The sequence below is a fragment of the Pseudorca crassidens genome, chromosome 2 (genome assembly GCF_039906515.1).
Source record: "Pseudorca crassidens isolate mPseCra1 chromosome 2, mPseCra1.hap1, whole genome shotgun sequence".
Lineage (NCBI taxonomy): Eukaryota > Metazoa > Chordata > Mammalia > Artiodactyla > Delphinidae > Pseudorca > Pseudorca crassidens.
In genome coordinates, this window is record NC_090297.1 from 55,744,692 (window position 1) to 55,756,845 (window position 12,154).

Genomic DNA, 12,154 nt, shown 5'->3' on the forward strand with positions numbered 1-12,154 from the left:
ACAGAGCCTCTTCATTAAAGAAATTGTATTTCACTATACCAACTGAAGAGGGGACTCTTGAACTAAGAAACTAGTAAGTCACTCAAATCCTTCAACCCTATCCGTAGAAACATCTGGTCCATCCAGAAAAATCCAAAAGTCTTGAAAATGAACAGGTGAAAGCAGCCAACATCCACACAAAGTCACTTTCAAAAGGGAATAGAGACTCAAAAACCTTCATCTGGGCTTCCCTGGTGGCGCAGTGGTTGAGAGTCCACCTGCCGATGCAGGGTACACGGGTTCGTGCCCCGGTCCGGGAAGATCCCACATGCCGCGGAGGGGCTGGGCCCCTGAGCCGTGGCCGCTGAGCCTGCGCATCCGGAGCCTGCGCTCCGCAATGGGAGAGGCCACAACAGTGAGAGGCCCGCGTAGCGCCAAAAAAAAAAAAAAAAAAAAACTTCAGCTGATGAAAACACCCGAGACCCAACATTCAACCAGAAGACTGTAGTACAACACTCCAACATGAATCATATATTGTTAGACAAGGCATAAAAGTTATGAAAAAAAAAAGTTATGAAAAAACATCACAAATCAGTAATTCACAAATGCAAAAGAGAAGTGGGCACAAAAAGAGGTGTGGAATAAGAATTGACTGAATGCAGAAAAGAAAGTGATTGAAATGACAATGATCTCCAAAATAAGGACTAAATTACAAGATGTACAAGAGGGAATAGATTCAACAAAGTATACAGAGGAGATATGGAAAAGTGAAATGAAAATTTCCATGAGGTTGAAACAAAATAAGAAAAAGTGAAAAGCTCAAAGAAAATAATGGCTATAGAAGATAGACAAAGAAGACCTCATACACCTATAACTGATTCTGTAAAGAAAAACAAATAATAAGGCCAATGTTTAAAGCTATAATTCAATAAAAACTTACCAATAAATAAATAAATAAATCCTTAATCTATATATTGAAAAGGACACTGTATATTGAAAGTTACACCATGGAACTTTGAAAATTGACTCAGAATAGTCAACTTTAAGACATATATATTTTTTAACATCTTTATTAGAGTATAATTGCTTTACAATGGTGTGTTAGTTTCTGCTTTATAACAAAGTGAATCAGTTATACATATACATATGTTCCCATATCTCTTCCCTCTTGCGTCTCCCTCCCTCCCACCCTCCCTATCCCACCCCTCCAGGCGGTCACAAAGCACCGAGCTGATCTCCCTAAGACATATTCTTGTATGTCCAGGAAAACTCCTCTAAACCTTCAGGCAAAAAGACGAAGTGATTCAATGTACAAACCAAACAACAATGGCACAATATTTTCAAGGAAAGAAAGTGTGAACCAAGGATTTCATATCTAGCCCAGCTGACCTTCAGTTATCAAGGAGATGTGGCAAAAAAAAAAAAAAAAAAAAAAAAGAAAGTTTATAGTTGATGACTCTGGGTGTAGGGCACCAGGGGTAGTATTCTTTTAACTTTCCTACAGATGGGAAAAATTTTAATTACTAAGTGGCAAAAAAATTTTAACTTTAAAAATGTATTGACTATTTTGAGTATTTACTGATTTCTTAATTCCTCCCTCTCCCCAGCCCCTGGTAACTACTAATCTACTTTCTGTCTATGGATTTGCCTGTTCTGGAAATTCCATATAAATGGAACAATATATGTGGCCTTTTTTGCTTGGCTTTTTCACTTAGCATCATGTTTTTAAGGTTCATCCATGTTGTAGCATTGATCAGTACTTCATTCCTTTTCATGGATGAATAATATTCTATTATATGGGATATACCACATTTTGTTCATCCAGTCATCACTTGGGTTGTTTCCACTTTTTGGCTCTCATGAATAATGCTGCTATGAACATTAGTGTACAAGTTTTTGTGTGGACATACTTTTTTTTAATTTTTTTTTTTGCGGTATGCGGACCTCTCACTGTTGTGGCCTCTCCCTTTGTGGAGCACAGGCTCCGGACGTGCAGGCTCAGCGGCCATGGCTCACGGGCCCAGCCACTCCACGGCATGTGGGATCTTCCCGGACCGGGGCACGAACCCATGTTCCCTGCATCGGCAGGCGGACTCTCAACCACTGCGCCACCAGGGAAGCCCTGGACATACATTTTTAATTCCCTTGATTATATACTTAAAACTTAAGTTCCTGGGACAAATGTATGGATACCAAGGGAGAAAGGGGGCAGTGGGATGAATTGGGAGATTGGGATTGACATATATGCATTATTGATACATGTATAAAATAGATAACTAATGAGAACCTACAGTATAGCACAGGGAACTCTACTTGGTGCTCTGTGGTGACCTAAATGAGAAGGAAATCCAAAAAATAGGGCATATATGTATACGTATAGCTGATTCACTTTGCTGTACAGTATAAACTAACACAATATTGTAAAGCAACTACACTCCAATAAAAACAAAGAATTAAGTTCCTGGGTCATATGGTAACCCTATGTTTAACTTTTTAAGGAATGGCCAAACTGTTTTCCAAAGTGGCTGTTACCATTTTACATTCTCACCAGCAATGAGTTCCAGTGGGTTCCAATTTCTTCACACTCTTGCCAACACTTGTTATTGTGTTTTTTTAATTATAGCTATTCTTGTGGATGTGATCTTATTGTGATTTTGATTTAATTTCCCTAATGATGTCAAGCATCTTTCCATATGTCATTATTGGCCATTTGTACGTCTTCTTTGAAGAAATGTCTATTTAAATAATTTGCCCATTTAAAAACTGGGTTATTTGTCTTCTTATTGTTGAGTTGTAAGAGTTCTTTATATACTGCATACTAGACTGTAATCAGTTTTAAGATTTGTAATATTTTCTCCCATTGTATGGGTTGTTTTTTTCACTTTTTTGATAGTGTCTTTTGAAGCACAACAGTTTTTAATTTTGATGAAGTGCAATTTACCTAATTTTTCTTTTGTTGTTTGTGTTTTGGTGTCATATCTAAGAAACCATTACCTAATCCACAGTTCAAAAAGATTCATCCTATGTTTTCTTCTAAGAATTTTATAATTCTTACATTTAGGTCTTTGATCTAAATATTATGAGTTAATTTTTGTATATGGCATAAGGTAGGGGCTCCAATTCCTCTGCATGTGGATATGCAATTGTCCAGCAACATTTGTTGGAATGACTATTCTTTCTTCGTTGAGTTGTCTTCGTACCTTTGTTGAAAATCAACTGACTATAGATATATGGTTTTATTTCTGGACTCAATTCTCTCCTATTGATCTATATGTCTATCCTTATGCCAGTACTACACAGTCTTTTTTTTTAATTTTTAAAAAATTTATTTATTTTATTTATTTTTGGCTGTGTTGGGTCTTCGTTGCCACGCATGGGCTTTCTCTAGTTGCAGTGAGCAGGGGCTACTCTTTGTTGTGGTGCACAGGCTTCTCATTTGCAATGGCTTCTCTTGTTGCAGAGCATGGGCTGTAGGTGTGTAGTGGTTGTGGCGTGAGCGCTCAGTAGTTGTACCTTGCGTGCTCTGGAGCACAGACTCAGTAGTTGTGGCACATGGGCTTAGTTGCTCCACGACATGTGGGATCTTCCCAGACCAGGGCTTGAACCCATGTCCCCTGCATTGGCAGGCGGATTCTTAACCACTGCACCACCAGGGAAGCCCACTACACAGTCTTTTTTTTTTTCTATACCTAAAATTAAATTCTGTTTTGAGAACCATTCCTCCCAGGTCATAGAAATTTTTATTTATTTTTTTACACAGTGGGCTCTTATTAGTTATTGATTTTATACATATTAGTTATACATGTCAATCCCAATCTCCCAATTCATCCCCCCCACTCCCCCACTGCTTTCCCCCCTTGGTGTCCATACATTTGTTCTCTATATCTGTGTCTCTATTTCTGCCTTGCAAACCGGTTCAACACAGTCTTGATTACTGTAGATTTGCAGTACAGTTTGAAATAGAAAATGTGAGTCTCTAAACTTTTTTATTTTGTTTCTTTAATTTTTATTGGAGTATAGTTGATGAGTCTCCAACTTTGATCTTCTCTTTCAGGAATGTTTTGGCTTTTCTGGGTCCCTTGAATTTCCATTTGAATTTTAGGATCAGCTTTTCAATTTCTGCAAAAAATGACATCTGGGATTTTGCTAGAGATTGTGTTTAATCTGTAGATCCATTGGGGGAGTGTGGCCATTTTAACAATATTAAGTCTTCCAATCCATGACCATGTGATGCATTTCTATTTATTTAATTCTTCTCCAATTTCTTTCACTGATATTTTGTAGCTTTTGGTGTACAAGTCTTTTGCTATTTTTTAAAAAAATTATTGCTAAGTATTTTATTCTCTTAATGTTATTGTAACATTGGAATTGTTTTCTTAATTTCATTTTCAGATTGTTTTTTGCTAGTATAGCTATACAATTGATTTTTGTATATTGATATTTTGTCCTGACATCTTGCTAAATGCTTTTTTTAGCTCTAATAATTATTCTTTCTCACGCTCAAATCATCCCAAATTTGGCAAGTAGGATCCTTTAAGTTGTTCTTGTTTCTTTTTTTTTTTTTTTTTAATTATTTTATTATTTTTTTTGCAGTACGCGGGTCTCTCACTGCTATGGCCTCTCCCGTTGCGGAGCACAGGCTCCGGACGCGCAGGCTCAGCGGCCATGGCTCACGGGCCCAGCCGCTCCGCGGCATGTGGGATCTTCCCGGACCGGGGCAGGAACCCGTCCCCCCTGCATCGGCAGGTGGACTCTCAACCACTGTGCCACCAGGGAAGCCCAAATCAACTCATTTTGTTCTTCAGAAATTAGGAAGTTTTTCTTCTAAAAAAATTGCTAGTCCAGTTCAATAGTGTGCCTAGAGGCCTAGTTGATTTACATCTGGTTCTAGCTCCTTATTTTCTTGAAGACCACTAGCAGTTGGCTGTTGATTTTTGTATGTTAGCTTTATTTTCTGCTATCTTAAGGAATTCCTTTATTATTTCTTTGTTATAGTATTGATTCTGTTGGGTCTTTCATGTAGAATATCTGTACATAGAAATAGTTTTACTTATTTTCCACTTTTTAGTTCCAATTGTTTTCTCTTGACTGACTGCATTGGCTGATATTTCCAATACAGTGTTAAGTCGTAGTGGAGACAATGGCAACCTTATCTTGTTTCTAGCCTTAGACTCATGTTTCTCCATAAATAAGACTTCTTAACTTTCCTCCATTTCAAAAGTTAGCTATGTTCCTTTCATTGATTCTTTCCTAAGAAGTTTTAATTATGTATCTATGTCATATTCCATCGATTTATGTTTTTGTCTTTATTATCTCCTTCCTTGTGCTTTCTTGGTTCAGTTTGTTGTTGTTGTTGTTTTTCCTAGCTGTTTAAGTTGAGAATTTAATTCATTTATATTCATTCTATTATTTTTATACATGTTTAAGACTGTGAATTTTCCTCTGATTATTGTCATAGCAATATCTCACAAATTCTGAGATGCAGTGTTTTCATTATAGTATTTACTTTGTTTATTCTCTTCACACAAAGGCTATTTAATAGTTTTTCTTTTAAATTTCTATGTGGAAGGGCTTTTGATTTTTAATTTTGATATTAATTTCTAGCAGTATTGCATTGTGGTCAAAAATTTTTTGGTATGATTTCTACTTTATGGAACTTTTGAATATTCTTTTATGAAGTTTTGTGACTCTCCATGAATTCTTGAAAAGAAGATATATTCTCTATTATTGCATATCTGCATTTAACTTATGGACAACTATAAGTGAGTTCTGTTATTAAATTCATTAAGTGTTGCATCTGAGAAAAATGAGATTTTTAATCAGGATTACATTGCAATATATTAACATAAGATTCTACTCGAAATCTGGTTTGGCTAACCAGTGTTCTTTTGTTAGAAGTTTGTACTTCCTCAGTTCCTAAGGTGGGATATGCCAGTTGGCCAAAGCTGGAAAGAGGAAGAAAATTTCATATTTTACACTTACCCTGAAGTGAACGATGAAAAACATTTTTAACTATTAAACTCTCAAGAATTAAAAATACTGATGATATTCAGGATTGTGAGGTTATAATGTAAAGGGAAACATATACTGTCACAGGATATACAAGTTGATAGAGTGACTTTGGAGGGCAAGATGCTAGTATATATCAATATTAAAAATTCACATGTCCAGGGCTTCCCTGGTGGCGCAGTGGTTGAGAGTCCGCCTGCTGATGTGGGGGACACGGGTTCGTGCCCCAGTCCGGGAAGATCCCACATGCCGTGGAGCGGCTGGGCCCATGAGCCATGGCCGCTGAGCCTGCACATCTGGAGCCTGTGCTCCGCAACGGGAGAGGCCACAACAGTGAGAGGCCCGCGTACCACAAAAAAAAAAAAAAAAATTCACATGTCCTTTGATTCTATATACTATTTATTTTAAGGAATTCTTCCTACAGAAATACATATGTGCACAAAGTTATATACATAAGAATGTACATTGAAGTCTTGGGTGAAACAGCAAAAACTAGAAACAACCTAAATATCTTACACTAAGGATATGGTTAAGTAATACATAAATCATACTCTATCTTTATGTGGAACACTGTGTACTGGAAAAATTGTCAGATATATTCTTAATGAAAAATATAAACAATATGTAGTTTATGATTCCATTTATGTAAAAAATTGTGTGTGTGTGTGTGTGTGATGGATAGTAAGTCCATAACTCAGGTGTACAAGACATAGAACTGTTTTTTTTTTTTGCCCGCACCTCATGGCTTGTGTTATCTTAGTTCCCCAACCAGGGATTGAACCCGAGCCCTTGGCAGTGAAAGCGCCAAGTCCTAACCACTGGATCACCAGGGGATTCCGAAATAGAACTTTAAAAAATTTTTATAATTTTCTCTTATAATTTGGTCTAATTTCTGTTTCTAATCCTCACCACATCAACCTTGTAGATATACTCTCAATGCATTTGAAGTTTCTCATTCCTTTTCTCCAGGGTTGCATCTGAGTTCCAAGGAACTGGGGATGGGATAGCAACTGGTCCCTCTGATACTCGAGGTCCTCTGTCAACACAGGCATCTGCCAAGATATCCAACTTCGTGATTCTTGGTCATCAGTCACATAGGTGTTTCCATCCTGTCAGCTCAAGATGTTCTTCCTGCTGCTTCTCCATCTTGCCCATGGGCACAGAAATCATTCTTCAGGCCCAGGACTCGTTTTGCTGCTCCTTTTCCCTACCACAGCACTGGAATGTCTGAGAGACTGTCTACGGTCAACGTCTCAGGATGCTGCCTCAGAGACAGGCTGCCAAGCCCCTCATTCCAGGACACTCCAAAATCTATACCTTCACCTCTTTCTTTCAGACTCCCTGCTCCCCTCCTCCCAGGGAAATATCCAAGGGTGAGGAGAAGATGAGTGGGCCATCCCTCTGTCCTCAAATCCTCTACTTTTCTTACTTATCATGTGTATAAACTAAGATTCATCCTCATTCCCGGGGTTTCAAACTTTGGAAAACCAGAGCCAGGGGAAGACCCTCAGAGCCCTCATACTTGTTTTTTCTCATCCTTCTCTCAACGAGCACAAAAGAGCCAAGGTGTTTGAATTGGAGAGTTACAGCAAGAAAGGAATTTGGTTAATATTTCTAAATATCTTCTTTATTTTTTAAAGTTATTTTTATACTTTGTAAAATTTTTGGCTGCGTTGGGTCTTCATTGCCGTGTGTGGGCTTTCTCTAGTTGTGGTGAGCGGGGGCGGCTCTTTGTTGCGGTGCGCAGGCTTCACATTGCGGTGGCTTCTCTGGTTGTGGAGTATGGGCTCTAGGCACGTGGGCTTCAGTCGTTGCAACACGTGGGCTCAGTAGTTGTGGCGCATGGGCTTAGTTGCTCCACGGCATGTAGGATCTTCCCGGACCAGGGCTCAAACCTGTCCCCTGCACTGGCAGACGGATTCTTAACCACTGCACCACCAGGTAAGTAAGTCCCTCTAAATATTTTCTAGTGATATTCTTTACTCATATTTATTCATATGTGGAAATGTAGAAGCAAGGTCTGGAAAGGTATATGTCAAACAGTTAACAGTTTCTGCCTCTGGGGAAGGCTGTGAAGAGTAGGGAGCTGCAACCCTGCTGCATGCCTGATGGGAGAAAGAGAATGACATTTGAGAACCCACTAACGACTCCACACACTCCAAACTAGAGGTTTAGAAAAAGTGACATTACGAGATACTCCTTTTTTCCCTCCTTGTTTGCTGACTCTTTACAAGCAGAGTGGGTGTCACCTCTCATTCATCGCCTCCTAATGGATAGGATTAATAAATAATGGATTCATCTAATGAGTTTCTGATCTATATTTAATTTCCAGTTGGAATCTTTAGTGGACCCCAAAACCCTATTTTATCTCTGTTGTTTCAAATTCTTGCGATGAACTTTGTTTTTGTCACCGAACAGGAGTTAGGAAAGTAAGGAGTAGTAAAGGAATTTAAAGAGTAGTTAAGGAGTAGTAAAGTAAAGAGTAGTAAAGTAAACGAATGCATTCTCAGCTGCAACCTGCTCGACAGTCTTTGGTTCAAATGTAAAGAGGAAGACCTAAAAGGAGGGAGGGGGAAAGCAAAGGGTCAGGATCCAATAAAACACATAGTCCCAGGACAAAATACCTGCAAAGATTAGTGGAAGGGGAAACAGATCCATGTATTTGGAGAAAGGTTCCACCTGTCTTATTGTTTATTGGCCTCTGTTCCTGGCCTAGGATGCTTCAGTGATTTAGTGGAAGTAAAATTATATTAATTAGATTTACAGCTGGGAGAGATTGCCTTCTGGATAAAAGACTCAAGATTCAAAAGACCTTGAGGCTAGGTCAAAACAACAAAATGCAATTTAATGGAAATGAATGCCAAGTCCTACATTTAGGTTTAAAACATTCAGTTGCAGAGTATAGAATGGGAGGAACTTGGCTTGATAACAATTTTATGAAAAAAAATTCTGAGATTTTAGATAACCGTACACTAGCCTAATCCAAGGTTTAAAACTCCTCCACCCACTAAAAAACAGCTAATAGGATCTTTGCTCCTATAATAGGAATATAGTTTTGTGTTCAGATTAATGGAGGACTTATATTGTACTCAGTGTTGGAAATATTTCCAGATATATTGCTAACAAAAATTATGAACAAAATGTAGACTATGATACCATTTATGTAAAAAACGTGTGTGTGTATGTGTGTAGTGGATATGAACTAAGTCTTACATTTAATTTTCAAAATTCAGTTTCAAATTTCAGGTTATAAAGTAAACCTTCATAAATGTTTTTTTTTTTTTTTTCTTGGCTGCACTGGGTCTTTGTTGCTGGGTGCGGGCTTTTCTCTGGTTGTGGCGAACGGGTGCTACTCGTTGTTGCGGTGCACAGGCTTCTCATGGCGGTGGCTTCTCTTGTTGTGGAGCACAGGCTCTAGGTGCACAGCCTTCAGCACTTGCAGTGTGTGGGCTCAGTAGTTGTGGTGCATGGGTTCAGTAGTTGTGGCACACAGGCTTAGTTGCTCCGTGGCACGTGGGATCTTCCTGGACCAGGGATCGAACCTGTGTCCCCTGCATTGGCAGGCAGATTCTTTACCACTGTGCCACCAGAGAAGTCCCAAAATGAATTTTTTAAATGTTAAAAAATTATTAAGTGAATCCCTTGGCATGGCCACGTATCTTGATAGACACTGAATATAGAGTGTTTGGGCAATGCCTGAAGTACTTGGGGAGGTTCTGGGTTCTACTTTTTAGAAAGCCATTTTGAAAGAAGAAAATATTCAGAAGAGAGTGAAAAGGAGAAGCTGCAGAAGGGGGGTAGGTAGGTGAAGGACCTGGGGCTGAGTGTGGGGAGGGGACAAGAGGGCATATTTTTCAGATATCTAATGAGCAGCCCAAGGCAGGGCTAAGACTGGTGACTAAATGCTATAAAGACGATAGATCTATGATCAATACAAAGAAGGTCTATAACAGTTATTACTATCCCACAATGAGTAAGGCTGAGTTCCCTTCCTACTGTGTTCCCTGTCAACTGGGAAGATGATGATGATGTGAACAATAATGGTTACCATTTATTGAGTATTTACTGAGTGTGTTTCATATATATCTCATTTAATACCCACAACAGTGCTATGAGGCTGAGAGAGCTTACGTAACTTGCCCAAGGTTTGATTGCCTACCCACAAACCCACAAAAAATGGAATAGTCCAGTGCATCCGTATTTCAAACACTTTTTGTTCTAGTCATCTAAGACTTTTTTAGCAAATTGATAGTTCAGCCTATTTCAACATCCAGCAGAGAGTCTGACAACAGTTGATGCTCAGTGTGCGTTAGTTGAATCAGAAATAGTAATCTATGAATGGGAATGAAGCATTGTGTAATAAGAATGGGCTTTGGAATAAAATGCACTCTGCCATGGTTACAGATCTTGAGATGAGCCCAAGAGACACGAAGCGTGTTTCTAGAGCCGCACTGTCCAATCGAATTTTCTGCAACAATAGAATTGTTCTTCAATTATGCTGTCAATATAGTAGCCACTAGCCATATGTGGCAATTGAGCACTTGAAATGTGACTAGTTCAACCGAGGAACTGACTTTTAAATTATTCTATTAAAGTTTATTAATTAAATTTAAATAGCCACATGTGTCTAGTGGATACTGTATTGAACAACATAACTCTAGAAACTGATTTTTCTTGCATTTCCTGCACTTGACTGCAAGAGGGGTGAACTGTGTGAGGAGGGTGCACAAGGCTAATGATTGTGCTGAGTTAGATGTAGTCAGCGTGCCCTGGGCTCATCCGGGGGGTGTATCAGGCTGGCTGAGGAGTCACAGGCAGCATCAGCAAAACTCACTTCTCAGAGCCGCAGGAACTCTGAACCCATTGGTAGGATGTCCAGGTAGCCCCCAGGCAGATCAGCCAGAGGGAAGAACTAAACTAAACTCCATAGGGAAGAACTCATGGCTGATTGGATGTGCAAGCTGCTAACGGGGCAGGACAACCTCTCTATGCCCCTGGGGTCGTGCCCTCCAAAGTTGATGGGTCACCAAATTCACGTGGAGAAAACAAAGATCAAGATGGCTTGCAGAATTTTAGGGGACTTTATTGACCTCTTAGTGCATGGCATAGCTTCCCCCAACCCCAGAGGAATCTCAAATCCATATCTTTCCTGTTTCACTTTGTGCCACCTTTTCCATTGCTCACAGTCTTCACCCATGTAGGTCTTCTCTGTTCCTGCCTAGAATGCACCAAACCTCAGCAGACCATTGTGACTAAGAGTACAAACACTGGAGCCAGATCGCTGGAGTGCAAATCCTTCCATTGCCGTTTGTTAGTAACTTATTAACATTTCTTTGCCTCAGTTTTTTCACTTGTAAAATGAAAATAATAATAGTACTTACCTCATTGGGTTGCTGAAAGGATTAAATGTGTGACTATATGTCATGTACTTAGATCACTACCTGACATATAATAAGTATTATAATAGTGTTGGTTAGTATTATCAGTAATAATAGTCCTCCTACATTAAGATTTGCTTCCTATATCTTATATATTTTTTGCCTGGGCAACTGGTCATCCTGCAGGTCTTGAAGTCCATTCATTTTCTCAGAGAGATGTTTCCCTTTCAGTGAGCTTAGTCACCGCCCTCCTCCACCTCCACCATTATATGTTCTAACAGTGCTGGGACGCTGGGCTTTTCCTTCATAGCACTTATTCCACTTGCATGATTATCTGTTTGGGTAATTGGTTATTTAATGTCTTTCTCTTCCATTAGACCAAAAGCTCCTTGAGTAAAAGAACCACAGTTGTTCAGTTGTTCAGCGTTATATCCTAAGGGACTAGCGGGATATTTGTTCAGAGTAGTTGTTTAATGAAAGAAAGAATTCATGGGAAAAAAGAAAAGAATTCATGGAGGCATGTCAGCATCACAGGATAAGGCAGTGTAATATTTCAAGCCAAGCTCATAGAAGCAAACCCTCTCAAATATTCAAACTGTCAAAAGTCTTCTCCATTTTGTAACACCTTTTACTATCCACCCAGTTCAGTTCTCTCCATCATCATTAATGACCCACAGTTGAAAATAAGAAGCAGAGATAGTTTTTCATGGAAGAGGGAAACGTAAACCAGCAAATGTAATTGAGAGAAATTTGTCCTTAGATGTTACATCCAATGGTCTTATTTGCTT